This window comes from Tachypleus tridentatus, chromosome 2 (genome assembly GCF_004210375.1).
Source record: "Tachypleus tridentatus isolate NWPU-2018 chromosome 2, ASM421037v1, whole genome shotgun sequence".
NCBI lineage: Eukaryota > Metazoa > Arthropoda > Merostomata > Xiphosura > Limulidae > Tachypleus > Tachypleus tridentatus.
The window spans coordinates 93,638,313-93,663,542 of NC_134826.1; the positions used below are offsets into that span (position 1 = coordinate 93,638,313).

General features: G+C 35.3%; 1 pseudogene across 1 annotated transcript in view; it reads right to left on the minus strand.

Moving 5' to 3' along the window:
- Nucleotides 1-25,230, minus strand: part of LOC143244576 (phosphorylase b kinase gamma catalytic chain, skeletal muscle/heart isoform-like) — a 61,109-nt pseudogene that overhangs the window by 27,045 nt on the left and 8,834 nt on the right. Inside the window, exons 2-6 of the transcript XR_013025212.1 lie at nucleotides 24,734-24,988; nucleotides 22,693-22,773; nucleotides 11,705-11,877; nucleotides 10,872-10,926; nucleotides 8,782-8,847 (exon numbers count right to left, since the gene is read on the minus strand). The product of XR_013025212.1 is annotated as a phosphorylase b kinase gamma catalytic chain, skeletal muscle/heart isoform-like (transcript). The remainder of the gene's footprint in view (nucleotides 1-8,781; nucleotides 8,848-10,871; nucleotides 10,927-11,704; nucleotides 11,878-22,692; nucleotides 22,774-24,733; nucleotides 24,989-25,230) is intronic.

A 25,230-nucleotide genomic window follows, 5' to 3' on the forward strand; every position in this document is an offset into this window, starting at 1 on the left:
CTATCTCCTTATATGCACCTGTCTTACAGATTTGCATGCCACTAGCATTTAGGCAACTTCCACTTAATCTCACAAAAATTACCTGTGAATTGTGCCACTGCACAGTGATGCTATTATGTAGCAAAAACCCTCCACCAATAGGAGAGTGACACACACTCCTGTGTTTTTTCATTTGTGAATATTCAATTTTTGATGAGACAAGGAATACAAAGGTGCACCAGAAGTGAAGAAGTAGGGTTGGAATGTGTGCAAAGAGGTATGTCTGAAATACATTTTCAGGTAAGGAAAATGTCACTTTCCAAAACAATACACATCTTTGCAAACAAGTAAACTATAATCTACTGTTAAATTGGTGAATAGGCCAGTGCAAAGATTTACCTAGAGGAGTTCCATCCAGAAAATGCACAAAGGAAACCCATGGAGTGTAACACCCAATAATAGAGGCTCCATAGGGGCACAGCCATGAAAGACTATCTCATATCTTTGAGGTTATATTGTTTGCCCAAGAAAATGAGAGGAAGAAGCATACATGTATAAGGGTGAATCGAATGGCACTGAGGTCTCAATTGGGCATAGGAATGAGGCAAGTATTCATGAGAAAAAGAGGAATGAAACAAAGTGGAGAAAACTGGGGGAATAAACACTCAGCAGAATTAAAAAAGGCAACATTTTACTGACAAGGCAGATGGAACAATAATATACAATATATGACTTCCCTGGTAGATAAGCAAAGTGAAGTGGCAACAAGAATGAGAAGGAAAAAGGACTACATAATATGGAAGTCTAGTTCTATAGGTTAGGGAGTGCATAATCCAAAATGTTAAGTAGGAGCGACAAAATACCTTGATGGAATGTAGACATGTGAAACTGAAGCAAGAGAAAAAGTATAGTGACATGGAAAGAGGATGTTAGGTTGTCAAATAGTTTGAAAAGAGTATAAAAGTCAAGCCTGCCAGAGAAATGCCATCAACAGGACACAACTAAGATAGTGGAGAATCGAAGCCAGGATCCAAACTGAAAGACAGAGAGATGGGTAAGGATAAAGATAATATAACACCAATCCTGGTTAAAAGCACAGATAGCCAAAGTCAAGAGATGAGGGAAAGAAAACCAAAGGAAAAGATACCTGAAACTGAGAGGGACAGCAAGGTATCAGTAAGTGAAGTTCCAAAATGAGAGAGCCCATCCACCATAAATCTGGAATGAAGAGACCATTCTATGAGCAGAACATGGTCTGTATGAGTAGGACTGTCTGCAACCAGGATCGTGGTACCTTGTACATGGCAGGAAACAAGGTAGACCCATTGATAAATGGCTTAATAAAGAAAGTTCAGAATTTGAGAGCAAAGGGTGTTGGATCTGAAATCCCCATGGCAAATAGTTATTGGGAAGAATCGTAATTAAATGATATACAAGGAAAGGTAAAAATAAGGATGATGGCTTGATAGATTGCCACAAGTGTGAGTGCATTGGTAAGAAAAGCAGACCCACCCAAGATCCATGCATCTCATGTGAAACTGTAATTCAGGGATTATCCCCAAACAGAGAGGGAAGCCTTGGTGAAGAGGTTCAGGTTCAGGAAGGTAATAGAAGATTGAAAGTGATATTGAATTGGTCTATCCACCAATACAGACTTTTCAGTATCTCAAGATGGCTGGTATAGGTATTAAAACTTTTATTAAAAAACAAACTTGCAAATCCTCTTTGTTAGCCTGAAGATAACCTAAGAAGGTTGAAACACTGCTCTTTACTTTATGTTAATAAAAGTTTTAATTCCCATACCAGCTGTCTTGAGATAAATTTTTACATCAAGTGAATTTCTTGTCATCATGAGACTATTGAGAAGAGGAGGGGACAAGTGAATTCCTGAAGTCAAAGGTTTCATAAAGCAATCCCAATTATCATGCAAAAACCATTTGAGGAGGTGTATATATTTGTGACCTAGAAAGATAATTCTAGAGAGGCTGTGGCCTCAAAAAAAGCAAAACAACTCTCACATAGTATGAGTAGAATAGGCACAAGTCCTGATGATTAATGGCTCTACAGTTCAATATGTTGATGGAAAAAGCTAAATGCAGCTGAAGAAAGAACAGAAAAACACTCCCTGAAGAACAAGATTTTAAGTAGGAGAGGGTAAATTTTAGAAGTTTTGCTGAACAGTACGTTCATAAGACATTGGATGGTTTGGTGTGTTATGGTGCAAAGCAACTAGGCTATCTGTGCCAAATATCTGGTAAAAAGTTAAAATTAAAGTAGTAAAATTCATAAAAGGGAATTAAGGTAAAACAAAAAGTTTAATTTTAGAATTATAAAACATAAATAACAATAAATCCAATTTTTACATCTAGTTTACAGTGGCAAGAGAAAAAATACAGTAATACAAGTTGGAAAGGACTTTCTGTAGCATAATTTTAATTATCATAACTTACCAGGAAGACAAACAGGTACATTCAAAAACCACTGTTAGTCACCTGAAGTTGGCCTTTCCAGTCCTAGTTTCAAGCAAGTTGTTTGATGTTATGGCCATTTTCAGAAAGTAAAGTAATAAAAGTTTTAAAAAACTTGTAGCAAAATTGTAATTATAACTCCCAAGGATGACTAACGGGTAGTTCAAGCAGCAGTGTTAGTCACCTGAAGTTGACCTTTCCAGTCCTGGTTTCGAGTTATTTAACATTACAACCATTTTCTAATTTCAAATGGAACTAGATGTACTTTGATTCTTAAAAGGGAATCAAATTAAAAAAGGTCTAATGTATAAATTAAAAAACTTAAGTAGCATTAAAAAGATCAATGGCCTTTGAAAAAACTAAAAACATTTCTAAGGTCAACAGTGTCACCATCACCAATAACACTGTCTGGCATTACAGATAAGCCTTGGGACAGAACATGTTTAAAATGGTGTTATTGTTGAGAGTTGTAAAGATGGCATGACAGTAAAATGTGGACTATTGTGATCTATGAGTCACATAAACCACACATTGATGCATCAGTCACTGATAAAAGAAAAGAATCTAGAAACTGTGACTAATGCGTAGTTTAGTCAGGACAACTTCTTTTTGATCATTATGGAAACAAGACATCCAAAGTCCAATATAAGGTTTTATCTGGAAAAGCTTGTTTTTTCGTTGCTCACTCCAAATCGACTGCCAACTGGCACGGAGCCAAGCCTTCAATACAGAACGATAATCCATGTATGGAACAGGCACAGCAGTGATAGTGCCAGAGCAGACAGATTTAGCTCCAGTGTTAGCAAGCTGATTCCCACGAATACCAATGTGGCATGGTATCCAGAAAAACTGGATAAAAGTAGATGTTATAGCAAAATGGGCCAGTCACTTTTGAATATTGGTGAGAACTAGCATGAAGTGATTCCAGGTCCAGCAAAGAGCTAAGTGAGTCAGTATAAATAGTAAAATTCGAGTATTGCTTAGCTTCTACATGATCCTGGGCAAGAGAAATGGCATACAGTTCAGCAGTAAACACAGACGCTGTGGAGGGGATTTTGTGTGCAACCACTGAACTACAAATCATGGGGAAGCCCACACAGTCACCTGATTTCAAATTATGATTTACACATGGCCCGGCATGGCCAGGTGAGTTAATGCATTTGACTTATAATCTAAGGGTTGCAGGTTCAAATCCCTGTTGCACCAAACATGTTCACCCTTTCAGCCGTGGGGACGTTATAATGTGATGGTCAATCCCACTATTTGTTGATAAAAGAGTAGCCCAAGAGTTGGCAGTGGGAGGTGATGCCTTCCCTCTAGTTTTACACTGCTAGATTAAGGATAGTTAGTGCAGATGGATCTCGAATAGCTTTGTGTGAAATTCAAAACAAACCAAACATTTTAATAAACAACAGCTATCCCCTGTATTTTATTCAAGCCCAAACACGTAAGACACTTTCTCACAAATTTGAACCCTCAAAGAAATGATACACTGTTGACAAATACCCACTAAGACTGATTGTTCCTTTCTCATGTAAGCAATGGTTCACACTGAAGTCATATATTTTAAGACTAATTAAAACGCTTTATTCCCAAGTTCAACTACAAATGATGTTTAAATCACCTTTCAAAATAGAAAATCTATTCAGATCTAAAAGACCTATTATCTATCCCTGTGTATTCCAGGATCATATATAATTACAATAGGTTGGCTGTAATGTCACTTACATGAGCAAAACTATATTACAATTATTTTCCGAGCCTCAGAATATGGGAGTATCAAACAGAACTGGTAATAAAATATCAAATCCACCAAAATCCACAATTCCTACACATAGTGAAAAATCCAACCACCCCATCCAGATTATGAATTTCAAAGTAATCTCATCTGGATTACTCAGTATTGAAATTTTAGTTAAAGAAAGTTTATCCATTATAAAAGAACTTCCAACATTAAAAAACAACACATCTTCACTACAGTTAAGTGTGTTCTTAATATACTTGTATTATAATATTGTTTCATTATCCAATCTTTTGTTTATTTAGTTGTCTTTTATTTTATTCTTTTATTCTGTATTTTAAATACTTTTTATAAAATGTTTAAGTTTTATAAATATCTGTACTTAATAATATACCCTGTTTAATATAGCCTACTGAAGATAGAATATGTATATCACAAAATGTTCAAGATACAAATATTTTACTCTACACACCTGTGTCAAATGTTTGTTGTTGATGCTGCCAAGTGAATATGTTGCTATTATTGTAACACCCACAGCTGAAAAATGCTTCTGAATTATTCTAATCTATCTGTATAAATAGGAGTAAAAGAATGGTTCAAAAGATGTTCAGCAAATAACAGACAGTATTTCCAATCGAGACTGCCTGCTTTTCTAAGATGACTTAAAGATAGGTCACATCTGGGGACTGTAATAAGCCATGGTGGGATGGGCTGACCAGTGGATACAGCAATGTTATCCATGGACAGACCCAATTCATTCAACTGCACCCAGATACAAAGGGCAAAAGGAACAATGGTAGACCATCTGTTCTGAAAAAGTATGGCCCACATAGGAAGGAAAACACAACCACACATGGGATGCTTTGGTAATGAATGAAATTTTGAAGCATACAGTAAAGACAGTTGTAAACTGAGATATCAACAGCAGTAAAAAACAGACTAGGTGCACGAAAATAAGTATAAGAACCAGTACTGAAAAGAGAAAGGTTGTGATCAGAGAGCATAATCTCTACGAAGCAACCCCTCCCATCAATATCAGCACTTCCCCAGATGGGACGATGTCTATTAATGTCCCCAGGAGACATTAAAAAGGGAGACAGCAACTGTTCAATGTAAGCATCAAGGTTTGATTGATCATTGGTTTCTCCAGGCAACAGGTAGAGAGAACAAACAGTGATGGTACGACCCAAGGAAACAACGAGAGCTATGGCCTCAAAGGGTGTGACGAGTGGCAAAGACAGGGTGAGCACATGCTGATCAACCAACAGTGCCATGCCTCCATACACTCGTCAATCACACAGCCTATCATTTCTGTGCAGAGAAAACTGCCAAAAGGTGACTATATTAGCAGGTTTCAGTAACATTCCTGTAAGGAAAGACATACAGGACGGTAGGAAGCAATCAGTGCTTTGACGTCATGCAGATTAGAACATAAATCCTGACAGTTTCATTGTATCAAGGTGGTCATTTTTATTTATGTGAAGGCAAATTGGGTGGAGAGCCCTTCTGTTTATGACCATGTCTTTTCTCTTTACTGTCTTTATTTGAGGGAGATCTGTTGACCTCCATGGATCTTACCCTGGGTTGATTGGGCAGGTCTTTGCTGTTGGAAGAGGATTCCAGCAACTGAGGACATGAACAAATGATCGTTTTGCATCTTAGGGTTGGAGAAGATGTATCCAAGGAAATGCCCATACCTGGAACCAAAGGAAGTGGATCTTGGGGTTTGCTGGAATATATGTTAGGGACAGAAATGGGTGTTGAAGTTGATTCATCAACTTTTTTAACCATGGAAGTCAAAAAACTTTTCATATGGTTTGAAAACAATTCTTTTGAAGGCACAGAGAGATCCATCTGCACTCCCACTGTAGTAGTGGAATGAAGTGCAGCAGCATACATCTGAGATGAAGTGGCAGACAGCAACTTTTGAGCCTCAGGGTAAGTAATGTTTTGAATCATTTTCACACAGCACCTCTTTTTCTTCTAACCATTTAGGGCAAGAACGAAAGTAGGATTGGTGACAGTAATTGCAATTGACACAATGAGGGTCTGTTTCACACTCACAGGCATCGTGGTCCTTGCCACCACAATAAGCACATGGCAAGGAACCACAACATAATGTTTACGAGTGACCAAACTGCTGACACTGGAAACATCCGAGAGGGTTTGGAATGTATGGTTGTACCTTGCAATTAAGATGGATGCAGTGATGTAAATGTCAGAATGAGAACATTGGTTGACATCATAATTTCATCTTTGCATGTGGAGATACGTCTCACTGCAGAAACTCCTTGGGTGAAGAAACCAGCAGGAATCTCTGAATCGGGGATGCTCTTCAAATCCCTCTTAACAATAACTCCTTGTGATGAATTCAAAGTAGCATGAGGCCTAATGTCAACAGGTATATCCCCAATCGTCTTTGAATGCAAGAGTTCACTGCGTTGAGATGTTGATGTCTGCACTAATATGTCACCAGAGTAAAGCTTCTTTTCCAAATTTAAAGAGCCAGCAACTCCCTCTAGTTCCTTCTGAATGAAAAAGGGAGACATCTGCCCTAAAAGTTTGTCTCAAAGAAAATGTAGTATAAGAAAATGAGGCAAAGGTGTTACAGATGTTGAAGATTGCTGCTTAGAATCTTCAAGACATGGTCATTTACCTATGGACTGTTTTTTTCACTATTTTATTTAAGTTTTTATTTGGAAGATCCATAATAAAAAAAGAATATTTCAGTACTCACTAACCCCACCCACCATGGAGCCCTACGAGGGGACACACTACAATGTCAAACAAGGACACTGCATCAACATCAGGGTTTTGTAAGCACTATACCCAAACACCAGCATCATATACAATGTTCTCAACACCTGTTGAAAACATCCAACACTGGTACTTGGTTGACCCTAGCCCAAGTGGACCAGCCAAGTGACCCAAGGGGGGCCACCCCAAGGCTGCCTGTCTACAGGAATTCAATGCCAAAGTAGTATGTTAGAGTTGAACCCCTCAACCACCAGGATCCTCACCCCCTTTCACAGGTCACCATGCACGGCATATACGTGGATGGATGTTTAGGTCCCAGAGGAGGTAAACTGAAAGAACAGAACCTTCCCTGGGAGATCCCCTCACCACATACAGGAATCCACATCAAGTGGCATAAGACATTGAATTTAGGTGAGATTTGATAAAAAAAAAAAAAGAAGTAAAGTATATAAGATTAAGGAAGAGTGGAGAATTGGAAAGTCCATGGGTAAGAATGAAACTGTGAATGAAACTATGTGACCATAGCCACACAAACCATGACAAACAAAATCCCATAGGACACAAGTCAACTTTACCAGCAAATCTAACACCAGAAAGAAGTCAGATGGGTAAAAGAGGAAAGTGAGGAAAATCAAAAGGTAGAAACACAAACAGGGGAATGTTTCAAATATAATAGGATAGGATTAGGGTCAGAGAATACCCCAAAACTTCAGGGCAAAGAAGAGCTAGCCTAATATCTTGTACAAAGATAGAAATAAGTTAAATCAGGAAAGGAGTGTATACCTACCTAGCAAATCCCAGCAAGAAGAGCAAAGTGAGATGGAAATAAAAGTAGAATTGGCTATATTGGAAAAGAGAATTGCCTGCATTATTTTCTGGGCATGGTAAATAGCATCAGATTTGAGGCATAGAATGGAAAGATAGTAGGTCAAGGAAGGAAAGAGCTTAAATACCAATATAATGAAAAAGTAAAAATGAAATGAAAGGTAGTTGGGTTCAGGACTGAAAAGAAAGGAAAAGAAGAATCATATGACACAGGAGAAAGATAAAGGAAAAAAAAGTTTCATACTTGTTTAATTATGACCTGATAATGCTAGAAAGTTTAAGGAAAATTGCTTGAACAAAATCTGGAGGTGAAAACAAACACTCAACTTTGTCTTCCCCATTATTCCCTCAAAACGAGAGAAAGGAGTATCTGGAGCTGAAGATCCTGACTGCATAAGAGAATCCACTATCCTAAAAACACCAATACCTACATTGTCATCCTTAGTCAACAAACTTCCAGAAGCCATAACTTATATATTACCTGTGTGAGGAGATAGTCTACTCACACAGTAGTAGAAATTGTTACTTGAACATGTGATTTCACAGTTTGTAGGAAAAAAAAAAAAGAAGAAGGAAATTAAGTTTCTTAAACTTTACATATCTTCTTAAAAGGAAAAAGATGACACGTTTGGTATGTTCAATGCCAAAAAAAAAAAAAATCACAAATACAAAAGCACAGAGCAAGTTAGTGTGCATGAAGATGTGTCACCTTCATTATACAGTGCTGCAATTCAGGAAAGAAATGTCATAAGATTAGGTGAGAGTTGTCTAAAGGCTAGAGATATACAAATCTCCAAGGTAGATGCACAGTAAAAATAGCTTAACTGTGTAAAGACGTGTATCATCTCAGAAGTTCATCAGGTTTTAAAAGCAATACCATTTTGCTGTAAATGTTTTTTTCTCACAACAATTTTAGTCTTATATCTCCTGATATTTGAAGCTGTAATTTGAAGTATTTTCTAAATTAATAAATCAAAGTGATATTTTCACAAATACCACTATCATTCTTACTTTGTTTTCTTCTCCGAAAGGGCAACCACATTTGTCAGGTAATCAAACAATTCTCCATTTTTACACCTTTAGAAAAATAAAAATCATATCAATAAACCTTTGTCAAAAATATGTAATAAATTTTCTGTTACACTACACAGATTCCAAATTAACCAAAACAGAGCAACTATAAAAAAAAAAAATCCAGTTTCACAGAAAGCCCATCAACCCACTGAGATCACACATTGTTTTTTAAAGGGGGCTTAAAGTTTTAAATTCTAAGATGAAAGTCTTCAAGCTTTAGAAAAAAGAACTTAGAAATCACTTAGAGCAATATTGTGGTGATCAAATATCAGCTGTTGTCATGGTTAGTAGCCTATACAATCACTTAAACTAGTTACTATTAGTTTGTTTTACGTTTTATAAAATTAAAATTAATTTAAAACAGGCACTTATATCTGAAACACCTAAAACATTTTCTTATAGTTGCTATTATTCTGTCAACAATTATATGACTAAATGTAATAAAGAAAGCACAGCTTATTACACCCATATCAAAAGATCATACATAAACTCTGCTTTTTCAACATAAGTCAACCAGTTTTGGAGGAGGATTTCAGCGTTATGTATCTGTTTGAAATTCAGTTTTATTCTAAATATGTAATTTTCAAGTCAGGTAGACTTAACTCTGAAATACTTAAAGCCAGAATATCCACAAAGAGATGAAGAAGGGAACTGGAGAGAGTCATAGAACCCCTGAGTCATCAAAAACTGTGGTTTTTAGGCAGGAAGGTAACCTAGACCACAATAATTGAAATATGTGATCAAGCATAGCTTGAATAAAATATACAGCTGAAGTAAAAGTCAATGGACTGGATTCACTGGGGAATCTGGTAAGGCAGGCTAGTCTCATAAAAGACTGGGCCAAATGAAAACACTTGGAAGAAAATCGTTTCAGAATAGTATACCAAAGTGAAGATAACAACACAATTGTTAAAACAGAAAAACTGCATCTGACAGGAAAGAAAAGCTCAAGTACATTTTTCTTATGCAGGGACAATAAGTTACATGAAAGGTGCAAGAATGAATAACTCTGGATCAAATTGATGCACTCTCTGCATTTTGTCAAGGACATTCTGAATTTTAAAATCTTATGATTGTTGTCAGCATGAAAGCAAACTCAAAAAAGGAAAGGCTTTTAATATTTCAAAGGAAAGTCTACCTGATTTGAATAAAATATTTCATTAGTATATTTTAATTCTAAATGGTTTTTATCTTGCATTTTGACTACAAGCCTTGAGAAGGACTATTGCAAAAGTGGCAGTGCCAGAGATTTCAACCCAGCCCTGTAGATAGCACCCCCATCTTTGTAACATGAAGTCCCACACTTGAATTCTTGCTACTACCACCAGAGAAATAGCCTTTCCCAGGACTTTTCTGAAAAAAGTAACAACTTTACAGCAAGAACATAAAGTAAAAACTAGTTAGTAATTAATAAATAAAAAATAATTAATTAGTAACTAATTAATTGTTAGAATTAAGTGGACCTACCACTTAATTACTTTAGGTTACTAATTATGAGAGTATCTTACAATGTAGTTACAAACATATCGCATATGAAGAAAAAAAGGTCCATAATTCTTTTCTTTTTAATGGCAAGACTACAAAGGTTATCTGTCATCATCTCTAAGTTTGAACAGCTGACCAGATAGAAATTAACCAGCTGGCAGTATCACCAACTCATAGGAAATTCTTTTATCAAAAAACTGTAGAATTAACCACAACATTATAATACATCCATACCTGAAACAGTAAGCATGTTCAATGCCAATTCACATGCTGCAGGTCAGGTATCACAACAATTAACCCACAATTTATAAGAAACATTCAGCCCTTTAAGACATATATAAACAAAGTTATATATGAAGTCATAAACCTTTGAACTAAATACCACTTACAGAAGAAATTACGTATTTACTCTTTCCCAAGCAACAGACAAAATACAGTATGATATACTATTTAAAATTCAAAGTTTAGTGATTTTATAAAAACACTGCTTTTTTATTGTATAATTATAATTATTTATATTTAACATAACTGCTCATACTTACAATTCAAACACCAAAAAGATAAAGGTTGTAGATTCAAACACATCATGAAGCTCAACTGAAAAACAAAAATAATAATGAAGTAACATTTATTTGTTTAGACTTTAGAGTCTTTGTGCAAAAATTCTAAAGGTAAGTACAGATTTTTTATTTCATTTTTCCTGGAGTTAGAAGATTGTTCAATTTTTTCTATAACTTTATTCCAAAAAAGATATTCGCACCATGTTACAAAGTCTTTACTTCAAATGTCTTAGATTTGAAGTGATATGTACATCTCTGGTGTAGAGCTAATACCTGATAAAATTTGATAATTCAAGCATAGCTGCGAACACAGAACAATAAGCATGTACATGAAAGTTAACATTTTCTTACATTGCAAGCACATTTCTGATAAGTACACACTTTTCCCACAAAGCTATCTCAATTTTTTCTGCCTCCTCCACATTGATAAAAAACTTTTATCATTCAACACTAATGTCTATATACCCCACAAGATTTTTTGACACTTTTGAACATGTATATAACACAAGACTACCCTCCACCAATAGTAATGCACCACTTATATTTGTGTGTAGTAAACTTGAAACTAACAAACAGTGGTCTCAATGACAACTTTGTCATATCACAGCTGGCCTAAAGAGTTTTGGTATTGGGTGAAAGGCCTCCTCACTGGATATAACAGACACACTGTCATTTCATTAACATACATATTTTACTTTCACTCAGAAATTCTCACTAATAATTCTTATTTCTTAAAAAAATGCATTCACAAGCACATATAAAAATGAACTAATTGTGAATGGGGTAGGTGGGGTAAGTGTAGTAATGATACCTACTGATGTATGGATGTCCTGCAACCAATTTCAGAATTTGAATCTCTCACAAGGTGGTTTCTCTTATTGATAAACCCTGAAAATCATCTATATCACCACTTATGTCAATAATCTTGGCAGCAAAATCTTTTCCAGTTTCTTTTTCCACACATCGACGTACTGTACTGCTAACTCCTCTACAGGTAGATAAAAAAAATATGTCATTCTTTAGAATATGTGCATAATCAGATGAAGAAGCAAATGAATAAACAGATAAGATAATGCTATGTGAATTACTTGACAGTAGTTTCCCTATGCTTTAAGAATTAGTTTACTCCCAGTTATAACTGGTTTTAGATGTGGTTACATAGATGTTCAATTACACATAACTAATCAGTTTTTATTTAAATCTGTCAAATGAAGGGGTTAGTTTGTTTTTTTGTTAAGCACAATGCTACACAATGTGCCTACCATGGATACTGAAACCCACTTTTTAATATATACACTTGCAAACCTACTGCTGAGACACCAGGGAGCAGAAAGAATTAGCAGAATTTGGAAATGGTTGAATAAAAATATGTTGGACCATAGAGTTGTTATTCACCTCAGTCACGTGGCAGGTTTTTATATGACACACCTACAAACACTTCTAATGCATGTCTTTAATGCATTGGTGTTGCAATGCATTAATTATAATCAGAGTGACACTAAATACTGCCTTATTGAAGCACTACTTTGTTATAGATCTGCTCTTGTCCCAGACCACATTAAATCCAAATCTTGAACAGTAAAGGAAAACAAACCAGACATGGATGAAAAAGCTTAACATTTTAGAAAAACATGAATTTGTCCAGATCCCAACCAACCAGAAGAGGTCTCATGTTTCATCATTAGAATTACAGGGTTATGGACCAAAAACAAGATCCAAGAAGTAGTGAGTAAGGCATGAAGACTGCATTATTTTGATCTTGTTTAGTAATGTGGTATTTTTGGAACCCAACCTGAAAGTTACAGAATGTTGCATGTCAAGCTAACAGTTATGAAGAGTAGGCAAGCAACAGAAAGTAAACAAACCTTTGCTCCAACCTCAAGAAGCACAAAATACAAGCGACTGAACTTGATATATGAACAGTAATCCTAACTTCACAACGTGAGAGGCAAGACAACACCTCTTACCCCTGGAATTATGAAGAGAATATGGAACAAATGAAATTCAAACATAACATAGGGAGTGATATTCCTTGTGTAATTACAAAGAGTTCACAACCCTCTTCCATGATCATAAACATAAAGAGAATGGTCAAAAAATGGGGCCACTCAAATTCCAACTGAACAGCAATAAAACATCTTCACATCAAAATGACAAGGAGGATCCCTCATTGGCTGGGCTTGCTCCTATAATAACATCTGGAAAACCATCCAAGCAGGAAGGCACCCAGTTTCATTCTTTTTTTCTTGAGTGGAATAATGAGAGCAAGCACTGCTCAAGAGGAATAAACATCTGCCCACTACTCCAATGACTAGAAACTGGGAGTGGTAAGGAACTTCCATAATATACTAGGAGAAATAGGAGGAGAATACTCACATTGAGGAGATACAAAGAACAGTGCTCTGGAGACAGTGCAATAGGTGAACCACACTCCATATTTTGAAAAACAAACTGACCCTGATTTACTCAATCTAGAGTTCAGCATAAATTGGCAAAATCCCTTTAGGCTTTACTCAAGATAGTCCATAAGTGGTGGTTCAGTATTTATTTTGTTGTAACAGTGTACCACCTGGGAAGTGACAAGGTGATGTTATACCCTATCTCAACAGAGTTCATTGTTAACAGGAGAATTACTGATTGGTCAATTGGTAGAGAGTACAGATTTGGAAATATGAATATATGACCAGACAATAGCATGTGATGCCACAGAAAATGATGAAAGGATCCTTCAAAAAAGAACAGAAATAAACAAAATAAATTAACTTACTCACCTCTTTTTTAAATGAGCCAGGGCATAGAGCACAGTCATGAGAGGTAAGCCAAAAACCTGCCAAGTAGACACCCACCAAAGCATAAAGACAATGAAATATAAATATATTATGCATGATCCACATACCAGCCTCTACAATCTCCTACAATAGGCAACACAATTGAGCTGCCAAGGGACACAGACATGGTGAAATTGATGAGATGAAACCTGAAAAAAAATCTCTATTCTTCCAAGGAAAGTGTACAGAAAGCAAAAGCACCAACTGAGGAATCCAACCTGTCAAAATGACAGGGATTAAGTCACATGATATTCCTGGATCCCAAAGAATAAACAGATAGTAACATTAACCCCAAAACCCTTCAGTGCATGCACTTAACATCAGAAAGCCCTAACCTGGAATAAAAGATATTGATCTGAATGTTCATAAACAAGGAAAATGAATAAGAGAGAAAGCCTTATCTCTTTCTCTAGCCACTGAAGTTTTGATAAAAAAAGACCAGTTGGAATACAACAGCAGCAGCAGCAGAAAACAAGTCTTACCTGAAAAGTGATGCAAGGAACACAAAGCCAAGGGTTCAAATTAGTGGTTAAAGCATGGAGAACCACCATGATATTCCAATTAAGAACCTAAAAAGGATGGCAAGGACATATAACCCAGAAAGATTTCAGAAGCAGTAACAACACTGGGGACTAAAAAACTTTACTTCTACCATAAATACAAAAACTTGCTGACAAGGATTGCCTTATATATAAAAACATACATCACAGTGGAACAAGATGGATTAAATCCATATCTGAGAGACCACTACTATTATTTCTCTTGATAGACATCCAACAAAAAATGCTGAATGGATCGCTTTAATAAAGATGCCACTTGAGAGGTCACACCCATATACTGTGTAGTGGATGCATAAAACACAAGTGAGAAGCCAGAGAATGGTGATTGACTGATGAAAAATGTTTGGCTGAAGCTGACATAAGAGAGATGGCCAGAGAGGAAAAATGTTGGTACTGAAAACCTGTCCAATCCTGGTTGAGAGCAAATATGCCCAAAGCCAGGGAGTGAAGTACAAAAGACTAAAAGCACAAGAACTAGGCATTCTAATGAGTGGTGAAAGCTTTGATGAGGAACTCCACTGGGACAAGATAACTGACTGACCATTAAGTTCTAACACTTGGAACAAGACAAACAAGGAAAACAATCTAAACAGAGAGACTTGGAATAAGTTCCCCTTGGTTAGAAATATAGGAGACCACGAAGGACTTGTCTGAGTAGAGTACTACCGCTCTTCCTTGTAACAAGTAAGGAGCTTACACTGTAGTTTGTTGAACTGCTAGAATCACTAAATGATTGATGTGGAGAGATTTCTCTTTTATCTAGAGGCCATGGAATTCCATATCCCCTACACAAGCTCACCATTCCTGGATAAAAGCATCCAGGAAAATATGTATCTCTGGACATGGAAGTGGAAAAGAAACTCCTAGTGTCATTTTGTCTCTGTTCAACCACCAGCTAAGATAAAGATGGATGAAAGACAATAGGGACACATTTCAATCCAGTGCTTCTGTGCAAATTTTCTACTGCTCCCATAAATGACCACTGAAGGAAGGCACATAAGCCCAACTCAAAGGAATGAGTGATTTCAATGATACCAACATCCCTATAAGAGATAGAACTGTCTGCACTGATGGAAAAGGAGACAACTATATTAGAACAATGGCCCATTTCATGACCTGAAAGTGTGAAGAAGAAGGTGGAGTCTGAGTGAAATGTGAGTTGAAAAATAACCCCAAATGGATGAGGTACAGCATGGGAGTAACAAAAGACATCTCCTTTTCAATGAGAAACCCAGTTCTCACAGCTTCAGATAAAATAGTGAGTGTGAAACTGTGCCAAGTAGTGAGAAGAGCAAGAAGAAGTCAGTAGTCTACATGATGCTGAATGTGAATGCACAGAGTCCAAATGATGTGAAAAACGATTGGACTATCTGGCAAAAAACATGAGGTAGATGTTAGGTCAAATGGTACAGCACAAAACTAAAAAACCTGTCTCTCATGCACAAGATGGAGATACCAATGTGAAGGCTCTGCAATAAGAATATGTAGAAAGGCATCTGTATCACCAAACTTTGTCAACCATAAACTGGATGCAAAGTGCCACCAGTGAAATGACTCCATGAGGAGACTGGAGGATTTGGTTTTGTTTTGAATTTCGTACAAAACTATATGAGGGTTATATGTGCTAGCTGTCCTTAATTTAGCAGTGTAAGACTTGAAGGAAGGCAGCTAGTCATCACCACTTACTGCCAACTCTTGGGCTACTCTTTTACCAATGAATAGTAGGATTGACCATCACATTATAATGCCCCCACAACTGAAAGGGCGAGCATGTTTGGTGTGACAGGGACTTAAACTCGCAACCCTCAGATTACGAGTTGAATGCCTTAACCACCTGGCCATGCTGGGCGAGGCTGGAGGAAGCAACCGAGATGAAAAAGGTCAGTGCCTGGTTACCAATTGTCTGTCTTCTTTGATATTAGAAATAAACAGGAATCAAAACTTGAGAGAGGAATTGCTGCACTTTACAGCCTTTTTGAGCAGAAAATCCTGGATGGCTTATGCTCAACAACTGGTTGCAGCATGATCCTTGAGGAAAGTAAAGACAACCAGTATGATAAACAATGGAGAAAGAGACATGAACTGAAAGACCAACACTCTGGTAACAACTTGAATGACCCAATGATTGTTGCTGATTGCCTCCAACACAGACAAGAATCATAATATTCAAGTTCCCATAGAATAGTTATCAATGCCTCAGTCAGCACTTCAGGATAGCTGCTGATAAGGATTGAATCTCCTTTGTGTTCCAATACAATGCAGCACCAGCAAAGAAAGGAGGCCTATAAACCTGAATGGAAGGTGCAGTAAACCATTTGGTAGAAGACTGGGAAAGGCAGGTAAGAAGAGGATAAGAGTAGACTGGAGACAGACCAGATCCACCCAAGATTCCATGGAATCTGGAATACCTGCAAAAATTTTTTGTCGGAGAAAAGAAGCTTGTCTAAGATCTCTAAGGGCTGAAAAAGAAAGTCAAATACCCTCCAGCAAAGCATCTCTTTCCAAAAAATTCATGACACATGCCAATCAAGAGATTAATGAGAAAACAGGAGCTGCCAACCTAACCAAAACAGAAATCAATAAGTGACTAAGATCCTCTGAAAATTAAGCAAGAGGCATGTGAAAGGGCTCAGACAAAAGTTGCAAAAAAGATAAAAAAAATACAAAACTGTTGTAAGGGGCAATCAAATTCAAGAAAACTGAGTTAGGTTTACATCAACAGAAACATCATGCTTGGAACCCCAGATAGGAAGAAGAGTATCTAGCCTCTGAGAATCTAAATATGGGTCCTCCAAAGAATGTAAAGCTAAAGTATGTTGATTTAATACATATGGAGAACAAGGCATAGTCTCAATCTGCAAATCTCTGAGCAAGTACAGTGATGCCTTACAAAAGTGGAAAGAGTTGGTAATCAACTGAATAACTCCCTCCCCCCAAAATAAAAAAAGGAAAAGCCACAGGAGAAACGCTCAAGCATTACAAATTTGATATATTATTTGAAAAAATAGTGCAAGAGGTGAGATGTCCACCCAAGGCTCACGATTCATTGTTTGAATAAAGGAAGGAGATTAAAAAATAGATCAAATTCTCACCAGCTCACCCCTGATCACTGCAAGCTCACCCTCAACGCCAACAAAAAAAGAAACATCAAACCTCATGTAAGACTCCACCTCTCTTTGTATAAGGAATTGGATGTCTGGATGTCCCTTGCATAAAAGGAGCATCCCCCCAACACGCAGACAACGCTATACTTTAGAGATGGAGAGAAGAAGCATTAGAAGACTCTGTATTAGAGATGTGAACGTGAGAATTTATATTCAAAACATCTTAGGATATTTTTTTCTGTGAAAACTTAAAAAAATTAACAATAAAATCAAAATCCAATAAAAATAGTCCAAATCATAGGTGTAACTAAAGTTATACAACACATAAGAGAAACCTGCAGCAATCACATAAACTGGCATAACATTCTGCCATAAAGCAATAATGGGTAGCTTTATATATGGATTTGGTATGGGGAGCACACTGGCATAGGTGGAGAGAATCACAAGATTTAAATCACTATGGGCAATATAGTGGGGTATAAAGGCTGAAGCAGGTGAGGTAAAATTCATTCCAGGGCTTAGATGCGCAGAGACGAGATAAAACTAGAGTGGATGTGGGTGTTTCAGGAAAACAAAATATTGGGAGTTTAATCATAAAAGTTTTCATAACATCACTTTATGAATATTTTATGGGGCTTTACATTAAAAAATACATTAATGCTCAGATTAATACGTTGTTTTTATAGTGCTCTCTGGTTAAACCCATATATTATATTGAGTAGTTTTATGATTTTACCTATTACAGTACTCAGGATTAAAACATGAATAAAAATGTAAACAAAATCTCTCACTTTCTATGTAAAGTACACAGAGGTCCCAGTATTAATTGGTAATGTTAATTACATTACTGATGGTATTTTTGTGTCTCATATGTTAATAGGAACTCTGTAGTCATATGAAAAGCAAGTGGAAAGGTCAAATTAACCTTAGTAAAATTTCCCATGACATTTAAGGAACAAAAAAACAAAGGAGCATTTCTATATTCTAAAAAAAACAATAAAAGCACATTTGCAATGATAAAAAAAGAGATACATCCACATGTTAATTTAAGTTTTGCATATTAATGTTAGTTTGTTGTTAAGCAAAAGATACACAGTGGTCTCTCAGTGCTGTGCCCACTATAAAGATCAAACCCTATATTTTACTGTTAGAAGAACTCAAGTTTGCTTCTGAACACTGGTGTACATTATAGTATTAAACTAAGTCACTTTAACAGCCATTACTCAATTCTGCTCTTCTATAAAGGCAGTCTACAGAAAGGATGCATTTTGATACATTAACTATTTCTCTTATGAAGGATCAGTATAGATGTACATGTTAAGAGTTGTACATTCTTAACTAAATGTAGGTACAACATATAACAAATCCCCTGCTCTAACTTCAATAATGAAAAAAAGTGTGAATGACTGGATTCAAAGTTTGAAAAATTTTCATTTCATTCTATAAAAATTAAACAAATCCCAATAACCATTGCTCATGTGTCTATTAAATGAGTAAAATCAGGGAGAGCTAGTTGTAAGTTGTATTTATCTTCAGCAATAAAAAGTACAAGTCTGGAACAACAGCAATTCAACAGTTACACTTTCCTTCACCAGTACATACCTAATGTATATAGACAACTTGACAACACATTATGAAGCAATAACATCTTTGGCAAATTGACTTTCCTCTGCACATTTATACCTTGTCTCTGCAATGTTTAAGAATTATGCCAGCTACACACCTTTGTACTGTTTTTCATTCAACATGGTTCATGTAATGAGCTGATACTAGTTCAAACAAGACAAAAATTACTTCTTCTGATTTGATAATCACAGCAGCTTCATTCTCTGTGACACTCAGAGGGTTGAGTGGATTCTGTACATTCCACATCCTTGAATCTAGTGAAACAATGTTGATAACTAGTTCTGATTTGATAATCACAGCAGCTTTGTTCTTTGTGACACTTAGAGGGTTGAGTGGGCTCTGTGCACTTTACCTCCAAGAGCCCAGTGAAACAATGTTGTGTAGTTTTAAAGATGAGTAAGAAACATCATACGTTTCTATTATAACAACAAAGAGCAAAATTTAGAATTCTAAAAACTTAGGAAGTTTCATCTTTTCTTTCATAAAGTGATTCACCAAATAACTTAATCATAACATTTCTGTGCATTGTGTGGTGTATACATTTCTTTATTACAATTACAATACCTACAATTTGAAACAATACAGATTTTCAAAAAAAAAAAAAACCACATGCATGCACATACACAAATAAATCAGAAACCTTTTTCGTAATACAACAGATTCTGCTGTGTTCTGAAGTACTGACACCTTTCTTATAACTTAAAACACACAGAATTAAAGAATTTTATGCATTAGTTACAAAATGGATTTAGTGCACTTTACACCATTGTGCATAACACAAACTTGGGTGAGAAAAACTGCCAAGCTACAGGAACATGCATGGCTAAAGTTACCAGTACAAGACAAAATAAAGCCGCTTTACTCATTTTCTAGTTTATGCCACAAAAAATATTATGTTGTTACTTGTGAAAATAAAGCTGAGTTAGTAGATATTAATGGCAAAGACAACTCAGTGCTTGATTTACATTATGGCATTATAAATGTCTCGTGTGACTGACCAGTTTGGATTTGTGCATTTAAATTCAACCAATCAGGTGACACCAAATACCAGAGGAGAAGAAAGATGGTAAATGGTTAGTAGTTGTTCTTTGTTTTGCGAGTTCTGAGCTGCAAACTCATTTTTTTGAAAACTGTCATGTTACACACACAGCCATATCAAAATATACTGATATCTTTAATCTTATTGACAGGAATGGCATATAAATGTACCTGCATTACACTTATGTGTTACATACCAACATATTTGTGAAAATAAACCTGATTCTTCAAAGGAAGTTATAAGCAGTAGGAGAAAAGTTAAATCTACTACCACTAGTATTCAGGCCAACTGAATTACTATTGCTATTAAGGAATCAATATTGATGCCAGAATAAATATAAAACCTGTTATTATATGTGTGTCATATACAACACATTACTTTTGAATGATAAATTGGTTTTCTGAAGCAGTCTTTAGTAAGTGATGTCCTTTAAAACAGTACTGTGAGAACATCTAATTCGATGTGGCAGTACAAATATCAGCATGAAATAAAAAACTTTCAGACTATTAGCTTGGACATTATGACTTTAATATCTTATTATACCATTTCTTGCCTAACAAAATACAAGTCATTTTTTCTACATTATGTTGCACACAAGTATCTCATTGGATGACTGCATCATCTTTCAGGGATAAAAGTAGTAATGTTTAAAGTAATAACATAAAAGAAACTATTACTTCCCAACTACATTATACTGAATGGACTTTGCAACTGTAAATGAAAAGTTTACTCACTTTTCTCTAACATTTTAATTAAAACATTGAATTGATCCATGTTAGTATTGTTGGTTGTTAGTACAGAAACATTCTTATTTTCTAACCAATCAGCACCAATATATGAATATGTTTTAGAATATCCTCTGTAGCAAAGTGAAGGACAATAAATTTGACAGTACATTAAACATGAATATATATATATCAGACTGTAAAGAAAGTATTGTCATTTTTAATACTTTAATAAACTGAACAAAAATTAGTCTTCAATTACAAATTTAATCAGGATAATATTTGTCCTCATTTTCTGTGACATAATTCCATTTTTCAAGCAAGTCATGGATTCCTCGTGAATAAAATTCCATTGGTTTAGATTCAAAAAACAAGTTTAAGTCAGTTTTGAGTTCCCCATTATTTGCATACCTTATCCAATCTAAGTAAAGCTGTAAAGATCTGAAAATATGATAATCAGATGGAGCAAGATCTGGCAAACAGGGTGGATGAGGCACAACTTCGTATTTCAAGGCCTGAAGCTTTCCAAGGTCATTTGTGCAGAGTGTGATCTTGGATTGTTATGCAAAATCATTATGTCTTTTTCAATTGACTAAAGCAGGTCTTTTTCTTATTGGTGCTCGATGTAAGCACTCCAACTGGTGACAATATCTTTCAACTATTACTGTTTGATTTTTATCCAAAATTTCATGATAGACTACATCTCCTCAATCCCACAAAACATAATCTTAAACTTTTTTTGAGTGTAAGCCACTCTTAAGTGTTGGAACAGGTGTTTGACAGGGATTCAACCATTGTTTCTTACGTTGAATATGCTCATAAAAGAACCCACTTTTCATCGCCAGTAATAGTTCTTTCCAGAAATGTTTTATTAGTATGTCTTGTTCTCAAAGATGAACAAATAGTGACCCTCTGAGCACACTGATTATCCATCAAATAATATGGAACCCACTGTCCAAGTTTTGCAACTTTTCCAAGCTCATAGAGGTGGGTAATGATTGTTGCATGGGTTGTACAGAGATGTTGAACCATTTCTCACATGGTTAACTTTGGATTTGCTTCAACCATAGCTTGCAAGGCATCTTTATTGACTGATCTTAACTGCCCAGCACATGGGAAATCAGCAAGATCAAATTCTCCTGACTGGAATATTGAGAATTACTGTCGACACTTCCTGATGTTTAACACATTTTCTCCATAAACTGTACATGTTTCTTGTAGCCTCTGAAGCTTTCAAACCTTTTATGAATTCATATAGCATACAGTGTTGTATGCGTTTTTCATATGTACTCATTTCTTAGATCTTTATAGGTTAAACGTTTATTCCAAATGTCTATTAATTATTCTGAAATAAGAGGTAAGGTTTATTAATACACTGACATGCAAAAAAGGCATAAATTAGTGAGTTCTTTTAATCAAATCCAATAACAACTTTTTGAATAAAAAAACATTATAATCTTTCCAACCTAATACATAAAACCATGGCACATGCACCTACATCACCTGCACAAACATAACCAACATCATACTCACCAAAATAGTCAATCATGTTTATAAGCATAACTACTTTACTGGAGGGTGCAGGGAGCAGTCCCTTGCTTGCTCCCCTCTTCTGCATGCCCCTCTTCCAGGTTTACTGACCTAATTCAGAATTTAAACTGTTTGGAATAATTTTATTAAAGCCTGGAATATGTAATTTAGAATAGTGTATTTGGAATGTTTTTTTAGAAACTTGAAATTAATGCTTTGTATGAAACATGTCCATAACATACAACTTTCCAAATCTCAACTCATCTGATAAGGAGAAAAAAACCACTGCTACAGCAGTGCTGCTTTTCTTACACTTACAGCTAAGTTTAACCATATCCTTGTCATCATATTTTACCACTCTGTAATTGCATTTACATATTATTTATATTACCTGCCCAAAAGTTCTTTGGGTTCATACTTGGCATAGAAATCTTTGGCCACATCCTTGTCAGGAAGATCATCTGTCTCTTCTCTAGAAGGAGAAACCATTTTGGAATGACCACCAATACACCACCAGCAGTTACTTCAGTTGGTCCAAACAATCATTTCAATGTTTGCAACTGATGATAAACTTCTTCCATTACCTATAACTTTATATTTTTTTAGTTAAAAAACATTTGTGATTCTTTTTACTTTAGAAGACTACAATATAACTTAATTCAAACGTATTTATCAGCAAATAAATCTGAAACCATCAAAATGTGCAATAAACAAACTACTTAAACAGAAAACTAATTATTTTGTAATAGAAAAATGTAATTGTCTCATCATAATACACCAATTCCAAGGATTATGATATAATGCATTCAAGTTCTCAATCACACAGAAACAAAAATTACTACATATAATGACTACGTCACATAATTTATCATCAGAAAATTAAAGATGTTTAGGATAATTAGATAAATAATTGTATACATTGTTTTCTCATTTTTCTAGTGAATCAGTGGCAACCAAAAACTGTTTAATAAGTAATGATATATTTGTATTTAATTTCTTGAAAGTTAGAATTAATAATATTACTGGTTATAATTTTTAGAAGGAATTTTAAACAGGTAATTAACTATAAATTATTAAAAGCCTTTCCTTGTTAAGTTGGAATTCCTGCTGTAAACAAAACATAAGACCTGTGATTTTTGAAGCACCCTTTACATATTTGCACATCATCTACTGTATTTTACACATTTTAAGACACTTTTTTCTTTAAAAATGCCTTGAAAAATCCCCATGCATCTTCCAAGACAAAAGTGATGGGTTAAGGCAAAAGGTTAGCTTAGGGTCAACTTAAAACAGCCTCTCATACAGATCGTAATCTCATTACTTACCAATTACAAGTATTTTTAATAGCATAATACATTCAATTTAACTAATATTGTCAATATACTGTGAAGAATATGATGTATTTAACTGTATTTACTCAGTAGGTTGAAAAAAAAATCAAGACTGCATCAAATATTTTTTTCTTAGAATTGTCTTTGCAAAATTATGGTGGGTCTTACAAGGCATAAAATATGGTACATCACTTAACTATAACACTTCACTCTCCTACCCTTCACGTGACTTATTCTGCATATGTCAGTGGATCTTATAATAAGCTCTGCTTTCCCACCATAAGTTAGATTTGTTTGAAATTAGAATTCATGACACAAATTTGGTTGTGGGATTGTTTGAGGGAATGTATTTCACAGGTAAGTATGTTTTAAATTAATTTTAAGTCTAAAAATGTAAACTATAAATCAGGCACACCTCAGGAACACTAAAAGCTTGAATACCCATACAGTAAATGAGGTAGAAACTGATGAACCACAACTATATGGCAGTAAGATAAGTTATCTAGGCTTAAAAAACAAACTGTAGCCAAACAAAGTCAGAGTAGAAACCACAACAAGAAAATATTCTTAAAACCTGAATTGAGGATGAATTAGTAGAAGAGACTAAGACTATAAGAAGTAAGACTGGACTTAAAGGACACTAAGAAAGAAGGTATTTTTCTCAGTAGACCTCTTTCTCTGTCATCCTCTTGTTGTGAGCATGATTTTGATATTTAAACATTATTTTCTATTACTGAATAGATAGAATAATGAAAGAGTAATAGTTGAAATAGCAGTTGATTATTTTTGTGATATTGACTGGTATATAGGACACTAATCAGTACTTGTATGTAATAGATTATTTAATTAATTTAATGACATTAAGACCATCAACCTTAAACATTTACCCAACCTATGAGAAATGTCAGTGAAAGGGAAACCATCATTGCCAAATCACAGTTGCATATGGCAGATAGAGAAGTTGGTATAACCAAAACTCATGGAATTGCAGAGCTCAAAGAGACAGGTTAAAAGTTTATGAGAGAGTGTAATACAAGTTCTAAGATGATTTGAAATATTAAGTAGGTCCAAGTTGAGACTATGGCACATTAACATCCTCACCCAGAGCAGAAGTAAGTCTTAGAGTACAGTTCCATATCTTTCATATCCCAGTCAGCCTGATGAGCCAATGGTTTGGGGTGAAAGGCCTTGTTGCCATTGGATATGACAGACATGCCTTGTTGGCACTGGATATGGCAGACATGGTTGACATTATCTTGTTCTTTATTTTTACTTCCAAGTTAATAGTAGCACACAGGACTCAAAACAAAATGTAATGTGCAGTTTCACTGTATTAGAGATACATCTTTACAGTTTCTGAAAATATAAAACATAAATACTCTTGTATTTGAATAAATGTCAGGGTTAATCTAGTTAAAGGAAAATCCAGGTTTCTGAATAACTTATTTAGTTTGCTATGTTCCACAAAAAAGTAACATTGAGATTTCTAAACTTGCTACAGTTAGTCCTATCAGTCAAGTATTATATAATATTCTTCACAAGTATTCTGTTTATACCACTTAAAGACATTTAATCCTCAAGTATTTCTTATTGCAGGT